General features: G+C 39.1%; 1 protein-coding gene across 1 annotated transcript in view; it reads left to right on the top strand.

Annotated features, from left to right (window-relative positions):
- Window positions 1-12,296, top strand: part of ANAPC10 (anaphase promoting complex subunit 10) — a 208,693-nt gene extending 196,397 nt beyond the window's left edge. Inside the window, exon 6 of the transcript XR_005985145.1 lies at window positions 12,243-12,296. The gene's annotated coding sequence lies outside the window, so the exon portion shown is untranslated. The remainder of the gene's footprint in view (window positions 1-12,242) is intronic.
- The last annotated feature ends 1,506 nt before the right edge of the window (window positions 12,297-13,802 follow it).

A 13,802-nucleotide genomic window follows, 5' to 3' on the forward strand; every position in this document is an offset into this window, starting at 1 on the left:
ATGGCTGCACCATTTTATATTCCTACAAACAATGCACAAGGGTTCCAATTTCTCCATATCCTCTTCAACACTGATTGTCTGTTTTTTTTTTATTTTTTTAAATTTTTTTTTATTTTTTTCTTATTTATGATAGTCACAGAGAGAGAGAGAGAGAGAGAGAGAGAGGCAGAGACACAGGCAGAGGGAGAAGCAGGCTCCATGCACCGGGAGCCTGACGTGGGATTCGATCCCGGGTTTCCAGGATCGCGCCCTGGGCCAAAGGCAGGTGCCAAACCGCTGCGCCACCCAGGGATCCCTGATTGTCTGGTTTTTTGATGTAGCCATCCTAATGAGTATGAGATGATTGACTCCTCTATATTTTAAAGGTCTAGTTTTTATAAAAGTAACCACATCCATGACATTTTATATAGCATTTTCTTGCAGTAGCTTACCTATGAATGGTGGAACAAATACATTTCACTTGTGCTACAGTAAACATATCCCAGAAACCTATTAAAAAACTGAGTCAAAGAAATTGTCCCATCAGTGGCTATGCTTACACAGTACAATTTTCTCTTAAAATACTGGTTTTGCTAACTTTACTATTGATACTTTAATGAAAACTCCATTATGGTAAGAGTAGGTGCTTAATAAGTACTGGTTGAATGACTGTTGAGAAGATACATTCTCTAGTATATAAATGCTGAAATGTATTTGAAATGAAATAATATATATGAAATATATATATATAGTGAGTGTGCAGGTAGGCACAGATGTGCAACAGACACCTACACACAGATCATTGTATATTGATAAAGGATCTAGCAAGTGCTATAATCTGGGATATGTGGAAATAACTGTACTTTCATTCATTTATAAATCAAACCCCAATATTTAATAGAATACTTTAATTCTTATTTCTTATAATCTTAGCAATTTTTTCAATGTTGACAAAGGAATTATTTGATGCCAGATTGTTTCACATTTATTTCACATTTATCTTGACATTTTAATACAGAGGAAAGGAAAAATGAGGAGAACCCAGTGCTATGTGGCTTTTTGTATTTTGTTATTAAACAAGAAATCTCAAAAGAAGCTTCTACACATCTATCAACAAGATTAAGAAAACTTCTCAAAATAATATATTAAGTATATTATTACACTAAACTGTAACATAAGGGGCACCTGGGTGGCTCAGTGATTGAGCATCTGCATTCAGCTCAGGGCATGACCACAGGCCCTGGGATCAAGTCCCGCATCGAGCTCCACACAGGGCGCCTGTCTCTCCCTCTGCCTATGTCTCTGCCTCTCTCTCTGTGTGTGTCTCTCATGTTCGTTTTGTGAGATTAAATTTCATTATAACAGTTAAACCTGCATAAGGGGAACACGTAGACTGTGGCATGTTGTGATAACCAGATGGCTGAGGGTGCCTATGGACTGCCGGCTGCTCCCCATGATCCGTTTTCCTCTTCTTGGGCCCAGCACCAAGTTCCATTTCCTGGCCTCATTTGTAGTTAGGTGTGGTTATGAGACTAAGTTCTTGCCAGGGAGGGCTGAAATGTGTGCTTCTTCTAGGCTGGGCCTATAAAAAATCTCCTAAAACTAATTCTCCACGTCCCACCCTTCTTCGGTTGGAAGAAATGCAGATGGCCATGCTGACCGTTGGCGGAAGTTCCTGTGTACCTTGGGCTATCCTGATGATCACCAAAACTATTACCTGAGCAAGAAATAGATTTCTATTGTGTTGAGCTATTACATGTTTGGTCTAGTTATTGCTGCAGCCCATCTTACCTGAACTGACATAGCACCTGTCATGCCCTTAACACTGTTGACCTCAGCTTTCTTTCAGGAAGACTCAACAGTCCACAGTGGTATGTGACCATTTACATCTGACGAAGTGAGGATACCTAGTGTCGTTCTGATTTTAATTATTAATGAGGCTTTCTTTCTTTCTTATTGTTTATGTCAAGAGTCAATAGAATTAGAAGTTCTAATATTTCTTCCTGCATTCTGAGAAATGACTTCACTTAGCAAACTATTGCTTTAAGAAACTTGTGTCAGTGGGTGTCACATTTCTTCATTGAGTCAACTATACAGTGACAATGGGAGGAAGAGTTTGGTGTTGTCAGGAATGCGTTATTCTGTAAGAAGAGGAAAGGAGGTCTGATTCTGATTCTGTAATCCTGGCTATAGAAACAGAAGCAGCACGAAATGTGGCTTTGGTTTATCTTCCATTGTTCATGTGCCCTTAATGGGATTTCCTGACTGCCCCCTCTTTATTCCATAATGTCATCGGTTGTTAATTTGCCATATGTGAAGAGTTTGGGTATTGCTAACCATTTTGTTTCTTTTTCCTTTTTTTATTTTTCTTTAGCAAGTGATGGGAAATAGAACTACACTTGAGTTCCAATCCCATTTGGTGTGAGACTGGGCGACCCCATCCAGCCCAGATTTGTCTCTCTCCTCGAGATTAGCTTTTGCTTATGAAAGCATGTTCCTTCAGTTAGCCCAATCCCTGCCCTCCCACCCATGAAATAAATCACAAATGTAGAAGAGAGCTGAAATCCAGTTGATCCACTGCCATTGAATAGCTTCATCCGATTTTCCTGGCCCCTGCCCCACCTGCCCATCTTCATCTTATATGAATTGATATTAAACAAATGTACAACCACCCAAAGCAGACAGCATTTTTAGAATGACTAGGGCAGGCTGAATCTCAACACCCTGGTTGACAGAATTAAAACTGATGAGAAAGTAAAACATTACTTCAAATGTTTGCTTAAGGATCGGGAAGTTGGGCCTGGCCCCTTTGTATTGCCAAATGTTACATGGAGCATCGTAAAATCAAATTCTCACATCTTGTTGTCCTCCCATTAGATCACATTAAACTCTGGCAGCGAGGCCAGCCCGCCTTGGTGGTTTTCTGATTTGTGGTTTGCACTTGGCTCTCCTCTCAGGCTTTAAAAATGGTTTTATTTTGCGAACAGTCAGTGATAGACTCTAGAGTAAACTTGCCTGGGCCAACATTCACAGTAATAACACTTCACATTATCAAGAGTTTCCTGAAGGACTGCAAAGAATGAAAACAAAGAAGAGCTTTTCTGGTATTGGTTGTTTTTCTTGAGATGCTGGTAACCTCCTGCATGGTGGTGGGGCTGAGAATTTAGGCTTTCAAGGGCTTCACACAAACATCCACAGTTCCCTGCTTTTAAGGTGAAACTAGAGAACTGGAACAGATTTGAGTTTTCTTGTTCCCTGAGTTGTTGAATATGTAACTGATTCTCCCTTTTTCTTTTCTTGGGTGGTTTTTCTGATTATCTCATTCAATCTTTTTGTGGCTTTTTGTGGCATGGGATATGAAGAGTGGTGGGCTGGGGAGAGAGGTTGCCCTGGGCAAGGGGAGTGAATGTGGAGTTCAGGCAAATCCATCTAAATATTCCAAATAAGGAATCTCTTGATGTCCTTGTTAGAGTTTTTCACCAAAAACCATTTTGAATGTACAGTTCAGTGGGATTAGGTACATTCATATGGGTACAACCATCACTACTATCCATCTCCAGAACTTTTTTCATCTTGCAAAACTCTGTACCCTAAACAATAACTCCCCATTCTCTTATCTCCTCAGCCCCTGGCATCCACCATTCTGCTTTCTGATCTCTATGAATTTGACTATTCTAAGTACCTCGTATGGAATAAGCTCGTTGTGTCCTTTTGTGACTGGCTTCCTTCACTTAACGTAATGTCCTAAAGCCTCATCCATGTTTAGCATGTGTCAGAATTTCCTTTCTTTTAAAGGCTGAATAATATTCCATTCTCTGTAAACACCATAATTTACTTATGTGTTCATCCACTGATAGACACTTGGGTTTGCAGACTCAATTCTATCGATGGGATTTGAATGGCAAAGACTGAAGTTTTAGAGAGAACTGAATAGTCATTCAAATTATATTGGTTTGAAATTCTTATAAGCCAAGTCAAATGGATAATACTGTATCAATAAATTCACTGACATGTATTTGCCAAATGTCATAAGTGACCTCTCTCTCTTTAAAAAAGAGTTATAATCTTTTATTATTACAAAGATATGTCATTTTTAAAAACCTAGAAAATATGGAAAAGTGTGAAGACAAATATAAAGGATACTTCTAGAACTGTAGCCATCTTAGCACTGTCAATATTTATTTGAAAAATAATAATCTAAATCTAAACCTAAGTACTGTAAATATGAATATAGATAGAGATTTTGTATTTTTACAGAACTGGAAACATGTTCACATGCTTGCAAACTGCTCTTCTTAATTTGCAATATATTGGAGACATACATAAATATAGTTTTACTTGGTAGTTTTAAAATTCTTTAAAATAGTGGACCTTCCTATATGAACTCTCAGAATACTAATTTATAAGGGAGGGAACTTTTCTACTTAAAATGAGTAAGAGAAGTCCAGAGCTCATCAGCTCAGTACCCACAGTTCCTCAGTAGTGGTTTTTGAGGCACTTTGCAGAAACGCTAAGATAAGACTCTGTTGTGCATTTGAATTGTAACTCACAAAAGATGTTGAAATCCTAACCCCAGATACCTGTGTGACCTTATTTGGAAATAGACTTTGCAGATGATCAAGTTAAGATGAAGTCATTAGGGTTGGCCCCAACCCCATATGACTGGTGTCTTTATCAAAAAGGAAAATTTGATCACAGAAAGGGAGAAAATTTGATACACACAGGGAGGACACCATACAAGATGAAGGCCAAGATCAGGGTGATGCTTCTACAAGCCAAGGAACACCAAAGATTGCCAGCAGACACAAGAAGCTAGGAGAGAAGCATGTTCTCCCTCACAGCCCTTGAAAGGAACTAACCCCCTGGACACCTTTACCTAAGATTTCTAGTCTACAGAACTATGAGACAATTTCTGTGGCTCTAAGCCACCCAGTTTTGTACTTTGCTATGGCAGCCCTGGAAAAATAGTCCAGCCTCTTGGAGCATGATTTGGAAACCACTACTTTATATAATTATTTTATAAGCCTGCAGGTATTCCACTGTTAGGAAGTACATAATCTACTTAATCATTCCCTTAGTAATGTATATGCATAGCACAAGTATCTCAATATTTTAAAGAATGAAGCTTTGAATATTTTTTAAGGTGAATCTTGGCATATCTGCTGTGTTGTTTTCCTGAAAATAATTTGCCAGAGGAGGAATTAATTGGGCTAAGAGAGAGAAACATTTGAAATTTTGATACTTACTGCCAACATGCTCAACTGAAAAGCTTATAATAATTTATTCTCTCTCTGTAGTGTCCAAGTATATATATTCCTCCACATCCTTAGTAGGTATTGTCATTCTTGCTTTCTAAAAATCTAGAGGTCACACACACACACACAGAGGAATATTACACAGCCATAGAAGGATGAGTCTTGCCATTTGCAACAACATGAATAGACCTAGAGGGTATTATGCTAAGTGAAGTAAGTCAGACAGAGAAAGATAAATACCATATGATTTCACCCGTGTGGAATCTAAAAAACAGAACAACTGAATAAATAAACAAAAGGCAGAATCAGACTTAAAAATAAAGAGAACAAACTGATGGTTGCCAGACGGGAGAGGGTTGTGGGGGGGTGTGGATTGGCATAAAGGGAAGTGGGAGATACTTCAGCTGTGGAATAAATAAGTCATGGAAATAAGAGGCACAGTGTCGGGAACGTAGTCAATGGTATTTTAATAGTGTTGCAGGGGGACAGGTAAGAGCTATATACGCTTGTGAACATGGCATAGCATACAAAGTTGTTGAACCACTGTGTGTACACCTGAAAGGAGTGAAACATGTGTCCACTATACTCAAATTTAAAAACATAATAAATTTAAGTTTTTATCAGAGTAATACATGCGGATATTTAAATAAATGATTGAGTTTTAAAAGTGAACAAGCTTGCAACAAAACCCAGCGGTCCTAGCTGCATCCCTGTCTACCCCTGCACTCCCCAGTAGCATCACTTTCAGTTCTTACAGCTGCTTTTTCTGGTTTTCACGTTTATACTTCTAAATAATATGCTTCTGCTAGTGTCTCTTTTTACTTTTAAATTTTAGATATTATCTAATGACTTCCGACTATGGAAGATAAGGAATTAGCTTTCTTGTACGAATGGCCCCTCCCACCATCCCACTCTCCCAGAAAGGTTATATCCCAATTTTGGTTAAATCAATATGCAGGGTTTACATTTATGATTATATATATTATTTGCAGATAAGTCATATAATGTACTATAATCTGATTATTTTTCTTAAATAACTCTCCCCAGAGTTAATAGTTTACTACTTTTTTTTTGTTTGTTTATCTAGGTACGTATTAGTAATTCATATGGAAATTCTGCCTGAAGTCTATATCTCTTCTCATTATATTCTAACAGTGTTCTATCAGTTTCTGTCTTTGCTTTTCTTTCCTCTTTTGTTCAAATTATCCTGCCTGTGGCCATTCGGCTTCCTACCCCTCACTCTCTAGATCTGCTGCTGCACATCTATCTGGCTGGCTTTTCTTTCACCACAATTCTGGGGCTTTCATTTGCCTTTCTGCTGTGTTGCATTACCTGTTTCCTGGGTCATACATCTCCCTGTTCCCTCATTTGCTGCCTTGTTCTACCGGAGTAGTTTCTGCTGCCAGTGGCAGGACCCTTCAGTCTAGTGGAAATGCTCTTTATGATTCATTGAAAACATCATGCAAGTGTCTGGTAGCATCTTCTATCAAGTTGCTTAAGAAAAACTGTTCTTATCAGGAAAAATTGCTAATTTTAGCAAATGCCTTCTCATATGTACTGAGATAATCAAATACTTTTTCTCTTTTAAGCTCTTAGGGTAGTGAATTACACTAAAAGACAGACTAATGAGAGACACACAGAGAGAGGCAGAGACACAGGCAGAGGGAGAAGTAGGCTCCCTGTGGGGAGCTGGATGTGGGACTCCATCCCAGGACCCTGGGATCACGACCTGAGCCAAAGACAGATGTGCAGCCACTGAGCCCCCCACGTGCCCTTATCCTAGGCATTATTGTGAAAATGACTACTAGTTCATGATATAATTCTCTTTGTGAAGTATTGCATTAAATTCCCTTATATATTATTTGGGATTTTTGCCTCTATTTGTCTTTGGGTTTCTTGTTTTGTTGTGGGTGGTTTTTCTCTCTATTTTTATCTGGTTATGATTTAGTGTTATGCTGTATTTGTAGAATGAACTGAAAACTTTCCACCTCTTTCAATGTTCTTTAATAGTGTAAATAATGCAGGAATTATCTATTCTTTGCAGGTTTAATACAATGTGCCCAGAAGGTTATCTGGGCATTGTGCCCTTTTTAGGGTTTTTGTTTCCTCTACGGTTATTAGTTTTTTCAGGATTTCAGTTCTTTTTGAGTCAATTTCATTATTTAGTTTCTCCTACAAAAATAATCTATTTCAACTAATTTTCAAGTTTGTTCCACATTTTTTTCTCAGTCCTAATGTTAATTATTTTAGTTGTCTTCTTCTTCTTCTTTACCATGGTCACATTTGACAGTCTGTTTATTTAATTGCTCTTTTTAAAGAACTCATCAAAAAATTATATTTTCATTTGATTAATCATCCACTTATTTGTGTTTTCTAATTTTTATGATTATTAACTTATCTTTTAGCTTATTTGGTTTTCCTCCTTCTTCTATCTCCTCCTCCTCCTTCTTCTTCTCCCTCTCTGTTTCTCTCCTTCCCTTTCTCTGTCTTGCTCTTTCTTTAGCTTCTTGAGTTGATACTTAGTTCATATACTTTTTAGGATTTTGCCTTCCACTCTCAAAAGGCAGGTTTTGTCCAGTATTTGCATCATTTGGTAGATTCTGCAAGAATATCAATGTAATTTATGCCAATATCAATGTAAATATTTTTCTTAATTATATCTTTTCCTGTTTTTTTCCTAATATTAATATTAGTACTCCAGCATTATTTTTCCAGTACATCTTCCTAGTTATTTACAATAAACCTTTCTGCATCATTTTCCTTTATTTTTTTTTTTAAGATTTTATTTTTAAGTAATCTCTATACCCAATGTGGGGGCATGAACTCACAACCCTGAGATCAAGAGTCACATGTACTATCAACAGAGCCAGCCAGGCTCCCCTGCATCATTTTATTTTACAATATCTATTATATAATCATCATATAGCTGGTTCCTGCCACCTGTCTCTGTAATCTGAGTTTTGTTATCTTTTAATATTATGATTAATAATTGTTTTGATTTATTGTTTCCATTATATTTACTCTGCATTTTTTTCACTTTCTTTCTTACTTCCTGCCATTGTCTTCCAGCATCCAGAGTTGGTGATGAGAAAGTGAATACCAATCTGAATTTCATTTATTTGTGAACAGCTCCTTATTTTACTCTGACCATTTTTAGGATTTGTACTTTATGCTTAGGGTTCTGAAATTTTACCAAGATGTATTTAGTATTTTTTTTCTTTACTAATTCTGAAACTTTTAAATATGTGAATTTATTACTTTGAGTAACTTCTTTTTTATTTCTTTTTTTAAAATTTAAATTCAATTAGCCCACATACAGTACATCATTAGTTTCAGATGTAGAGTTCAATAATTTGTCAGTTGCATATAACACCCAGTCCTTCTTTTATTCTTTTTTTTTTTTTAATTAACTTTTATTGGTGTTTAATTTACCAACATACAGAAAAACACCCAGTGCTCATCCCGTCAAGTGTCCACCTCAGTGCCCGTCACCCATTCCCCTCCAACACCCGCCCTCCTCCCCTTCCACCACCCCTAGTTCGTTTCCCCGAGTTAGGAGTCTTTATGTTCTGTCCTTCTTTTATTCTTAAATAATCACTTCCATTCTCTGTTTCTTCTGAAATTCCTCATTCCTATCATCTGTCTTCTATGTCTCCATTTTTCTGTGCCGTAGCCCTGTGTTTGGGGATATTCTTTCCTCTCAATCTTCCAGCTAAACTATTTAATATTCACTCATATCCATTTCCCCTCTTCAGTCTCTATTTTGAATTATTTAAATTATTAAATTATTTTCAAATCTCCCTGAGAATGAATGAATGTACATTAAAAAAAGTTTTCTGACGTTTCCTCACGGCAAGGCATTTAGTACAGCATTTTCTTTATCTTCCCTAGTGAGAGAAAGTCCACATTGCTGAGCCGCACATCATTTCCATCTCTATCAGGCCGAGGTGATGCTATGCTGAATGTGCAGGCTCTAGAGAAGGTAGGAGAGGAGGCTAAATGAAGTTCACAGAATGGGTTTTCTCCTCCTGACTAAGTGGGCCTCCCCCTCTCTCTGCCATTTCTGAAGTCTGTGCACAGGCCTTTTCTCTAGACCTTCTCATAATCAGTCCTCTAATTTTGTTCCGTTTCTACCCATGACTGTCTGGCCAACCATATTCTGTTGCCTATGGAGCACTATAGACGCACACCTCTCTGTGTCTCCTTTTAGTCAAAGTGGAGAACTGGGTACACAGCTTGAGCTTTTGCCCATTGAATATATTTCTCTTTCTGATTGTCCTTCTGCTGGGCTGTGTCTAACTGGGGATTTCTTGTGTAGCAGTTCAGTTTTAGCTGGTGCTGGCATATCTTGCAAAGCTATAAACTGGCCTGACATTTTTTCCTTCTGCAGCATGTTGGCTATAGGGAACTCCTCATAAAGCAAGGCTATTGGTTGGGGGAGAGGTTGCAGTGTAGTAGGGGTGGGTGCCATGGGCACCTGAGTCACTTACTTACATAATTTTTGTATCTGCTTGTACCCAGTGGCCTCTTCAGTTTGGGAACCTTATAGTTCTGGTATCAGATAGCACCAGGTTTTATTGGCCATTCAGATCTTATGCTCACTCACTTTTTCAAGAGCAGACATTTAGTCACTATTAGTACTTACTTGAAAAACCTATTGCAGAGGATATATCTTGCTCCAGAAACTTTAGGATTTTCCTCTCAAGGCTTGCTGGAGGACTCATGTTGTGTCTGCATCTTTTGTAAACACTTTAAATAGTATTGGGTTTACTGGGTCATAAAGCCAGAGCCGCTTCAACTGCAGCCTGGACTAGTAGCAGAGCCTTCTCTTGCTCTGGGCCCTACTCAAAACTGGCAGCTTTAAAATTTATTCAGTTTAGAAGACCATTATTTTACTAGCCCCCAACTAATGGCCTGCATGTATCCATATACTTGGACTTGTAACTTTGTAGTATCTTCCTACTCTGACTCTGACTGGGCTACCAGATTTGTCTTGGTCGATAGGATAATAGATAACTTGACTCAGGAAGAAGCTGGAAAGGTCCTCATGTGTTTCTGCTTCTTCCCCTGAATCCTCTACTAGGTAGGCTGCTGGAGGATTTGAGATCATGTGGAGGAGGGCTGAGTTTTCCCAGCTGGAACAGCCAATCCTCCGTTGACTGATAAGAAATAATAAATGACTTTTATTTTCAGCCACTAATTTTTGGGTTTAGTTTGTTTTGCAGCATTACTGAGACTATTGATAACTTATGCTCTTGGTAAGTAGATAGGAACAGCACACTTAAAGTTGGCACCTACTTACATCGCCTCTAAGCCTAAAAGAGGCTACCAAATCCCACCTTTTTCATAATTCTAGGGGTTGCAAGGTGCAGTGACTTATCTTCACTTTGGAGGAGTGATCCCTACCTGACTTCAGAAAAATAGACTCCTGAAAGCTTCCCTGAAATGTCCTCCAAATTTTCAATCTTGTCAGTGGATACTGCTGTTGCACAAACCTGGCTTCCATCTTCCTTCTGCTTTCCAAATTTCACAAGAGTACATCTCACCAACAGAATCTTTTATTTTATTTATTTTAAAGATTTTATTTATTTATTCATGAGAGACATAGAGGGAGGCAGAGACACAGGCAGAGGAAGAAGCAGGCTCCATGCGGGGAGCCCGATGTGGGACTCGATCCTGCAACTCTGGGATCACTCCCTGAGCCAAAGGCTCAACCACTGAGCCACCCAGGCATCCCTCATTGACAGAATCTAAATCGTATATAAAATCTTAGCTGCATAGGAGCCTTACAAACATAATATTTAACTTTCTAGATCCTGCTGTATGAGAGCAGGGTATAGGATTGAAAGGGCTGTGAGTACATACCAAGTACCAGTAGGAACTATTGCAGGCATTCGTACCCTGAGCCTGGAGAAAACACTGCTGATTGAATCTACCTTTCCAGCCCCAGCCTTCACTTTTCTTTTTGTATCTCCTTTTCCCCAGCCAACAGGACAACTAGAGGATCTCTGACTGCTCGTTTTCTGTACTTATACCAAGCAGTTTCCTCCTTTTAGCCCTGCAAGTTGAAATCCTGTTGATCTGTCACTGCTGTCTCGATCACCATTTCCTCTCAGGCCTCCAGAAACAGATGCCTCCTTCCTTCTTTAAAATTCCTTCATGTAAAAAAAAAAAAAATCCTTCATGTTTGTGGCACCCAGGTGGCTTAGTTGGTTAAGCATCTGCCTTTGGCTCAGGTCATGATCCCCGGATTCTGGGATTGAGCCCCTGCTTCTCCCTCTCCTCCCCGCTGGTTCTGTCTGTCTGTCTGTCTGTCTGTCTCTGTCAAATAAATAAATAAATAAAATCTTTAAAAATAAGGAAAATTCCTTCACATTTTGGTACTTCTCTCATGACACTGCTCTTACTTTACCTGGCCTTCCTGTATAATCTATCTCTAATTCCCTTCCTCTGCAGGACAAGGACCTGAGAGTAGGAGTCATCTCTTAGCTTCCTTTATAACCCATGTAATACTAATAAAGTATTTTGGACAATGTGTACTCTCAGTAAATATTTGCTGATGCAGATTGAAACAGATCCACACACACTCTGGTAGATCCTGTGCTAAATACCACAAAGAGCAGGGACGGCACTCTTCAGGGATAGACTGCTGATATCGGACATCTTAGTCCTGTGCCTTTGAAGAGGACAAAATTTATAATGTTTTACTTGGGGCTACAATTAGTAGGTTGGGTTCTCTCACCACCTACTGGGGCAAGACTCAATTAGAGAAGTGTGGGGAACTTACTCCCTTCAAGCTTATTTTTAATGAATAAGGTCTTGCCTGGGAAGTACTTGAGCCATAGCAAAGAGTTCATAGCATAGTCACAGGTTTGCTTTACTTCCTAGCCAGTCCTAGCTTAAGCATAGTGGAAAAAAAAAAAAAAAAGGCCTTTTGGCTATATTCATGGTCATTGGGACATACTCTGTCTCTCTACAGTTCCGTGTATGTGCAATTTCCTGATGCAGGTGACTGTCAAGTTCCATGACCAGTAACTGGTGGCGTCCCTCTCAACTCCGCTTCCTCCTGCTGCTGGAATGGACCCCCGATTGCTTTGACTCCAGATGGGCCATCGTTAATTAGGTCAGCAGGTGAGTTGACTGTCACAATTTTTCCTCTGCCATGTTCTACTAATGGGGGAAAATGGGAGGAGAAGAAACCTCTCCTGGCCTCTTCTATTCAGCTGCTGGTTGGCTTTGGGAAATGCAGGAAGCCCCGAAAGAAAGGGAGAGGTACCGTCTGTGGTGACTTTGAATCCACTAGGCTGTGGGTATAACTTTCTCCACTCTAAGCCTGAGCGAGACTGATGTTTTGCAGACTCACAGAAGATGATCGTCTCTATATGAATACATGGATGGCAAGTGTCATGTTCAGACATGAGTGATGACTGCCCTCTATTGTTCCCATATTAGGAAAGTGGAGCCTCCCAAAGCTGGGTGCCTGTGGAAAAATGAACAAGTATACCTGTCACTGAGGAAAGCAGTTCAGCGAGATTTTGTTTTACCCTTTGCCCACCTCAGCTCACTAATGTGCAGGCTACATATGTTTAGAATTAGCAAGTAAGGTTCTTATCCTTCATTTCCCCGTTTCCCATCCCCCCACTTTTGAGGTTGCTTATTCAAAATGGAACTAAGCTTCCAGGCTCCTCGGAGGTCACCCATCTCTCAGTACAGGTGCAGTGGAAACCTGTTTACTGAGCTCTCATTAGGTCTGGAGCTGTTTTACTTTCATAGCTCTCTGGAGGGCTAATGAGGTTTTAAGAACCACTTGCAGCAACTCCAGATTTTACACAGCAACCTAATTTTTCAGAGAATGTTTTCAAGAGTACCTTGTGGGGGGATACATTCTTTGCCCAGATAAATGCAATTGCGAATATGAGAGAAGTTAATCCAACATCCACATTCACTTCCTTTTTTTAAAAAACTGATATGCCCAAGCTCTAATACCTTCATTTCCCCCTTCATTTGTAACGGCAAAGCCCTTGACCAGAAAAATGAATGTGCAGTTGGCAAGAGCTGAAAAGAGGTCTGCTTAAATGATTTTTTTTTTAAATGATTTTTAATTTATGTTAAAATGCTAAGGGCAGTTTTCCAGGTCCCTGTTGAATACCTCACAAAATTAAGGTTTTTGAAGCCTACCTTTAAAAGAAGAACTAAAATATTTTAAAACATTCCTTTTAATTTTAGCTGCTCCAACTATATCTTTTATTCTTACCCTACTGGGATGCAGCCACTAGTTAGGAGTGGGTCTTAGAGCTCTGGTCTGGAAGTTAGAGACCTGTCTTCTACTCTTGCCCCCAAAACAAAAAGTGGTGTTAGTGTGAACTTATGAAACGGTACCCCTTCTTCTCTTCTTCTAAAGTGAACACTGACTTGATGTGAAGAATCATAAGCACGCCTTTCCAAAATACTTTGCATTTACTGGTGTTTTTATGTTCGCAGCATGTACTATCTCTTTGGATTGGTGTCTTCTTGGCAAGAAACCACAAAATAGTTGATCATCTAAATTGTGAACTCTTGATACTGTTC

This window comes from Vulpes lagopus, chromosome 23, assembly GCF_018345385.1.
Source record: "Vulpes lagopus strain Blue_001 chromosome 23, ASM1834538v1, whole genome shotgun sequence".
NCBI classification, from domain to species: domain Eukaryota; kingdom Metazoa; phylum Chordata; class Mammalia; order Carnivora; family Canidae; genus Vulpes; species Vulpes lagopus.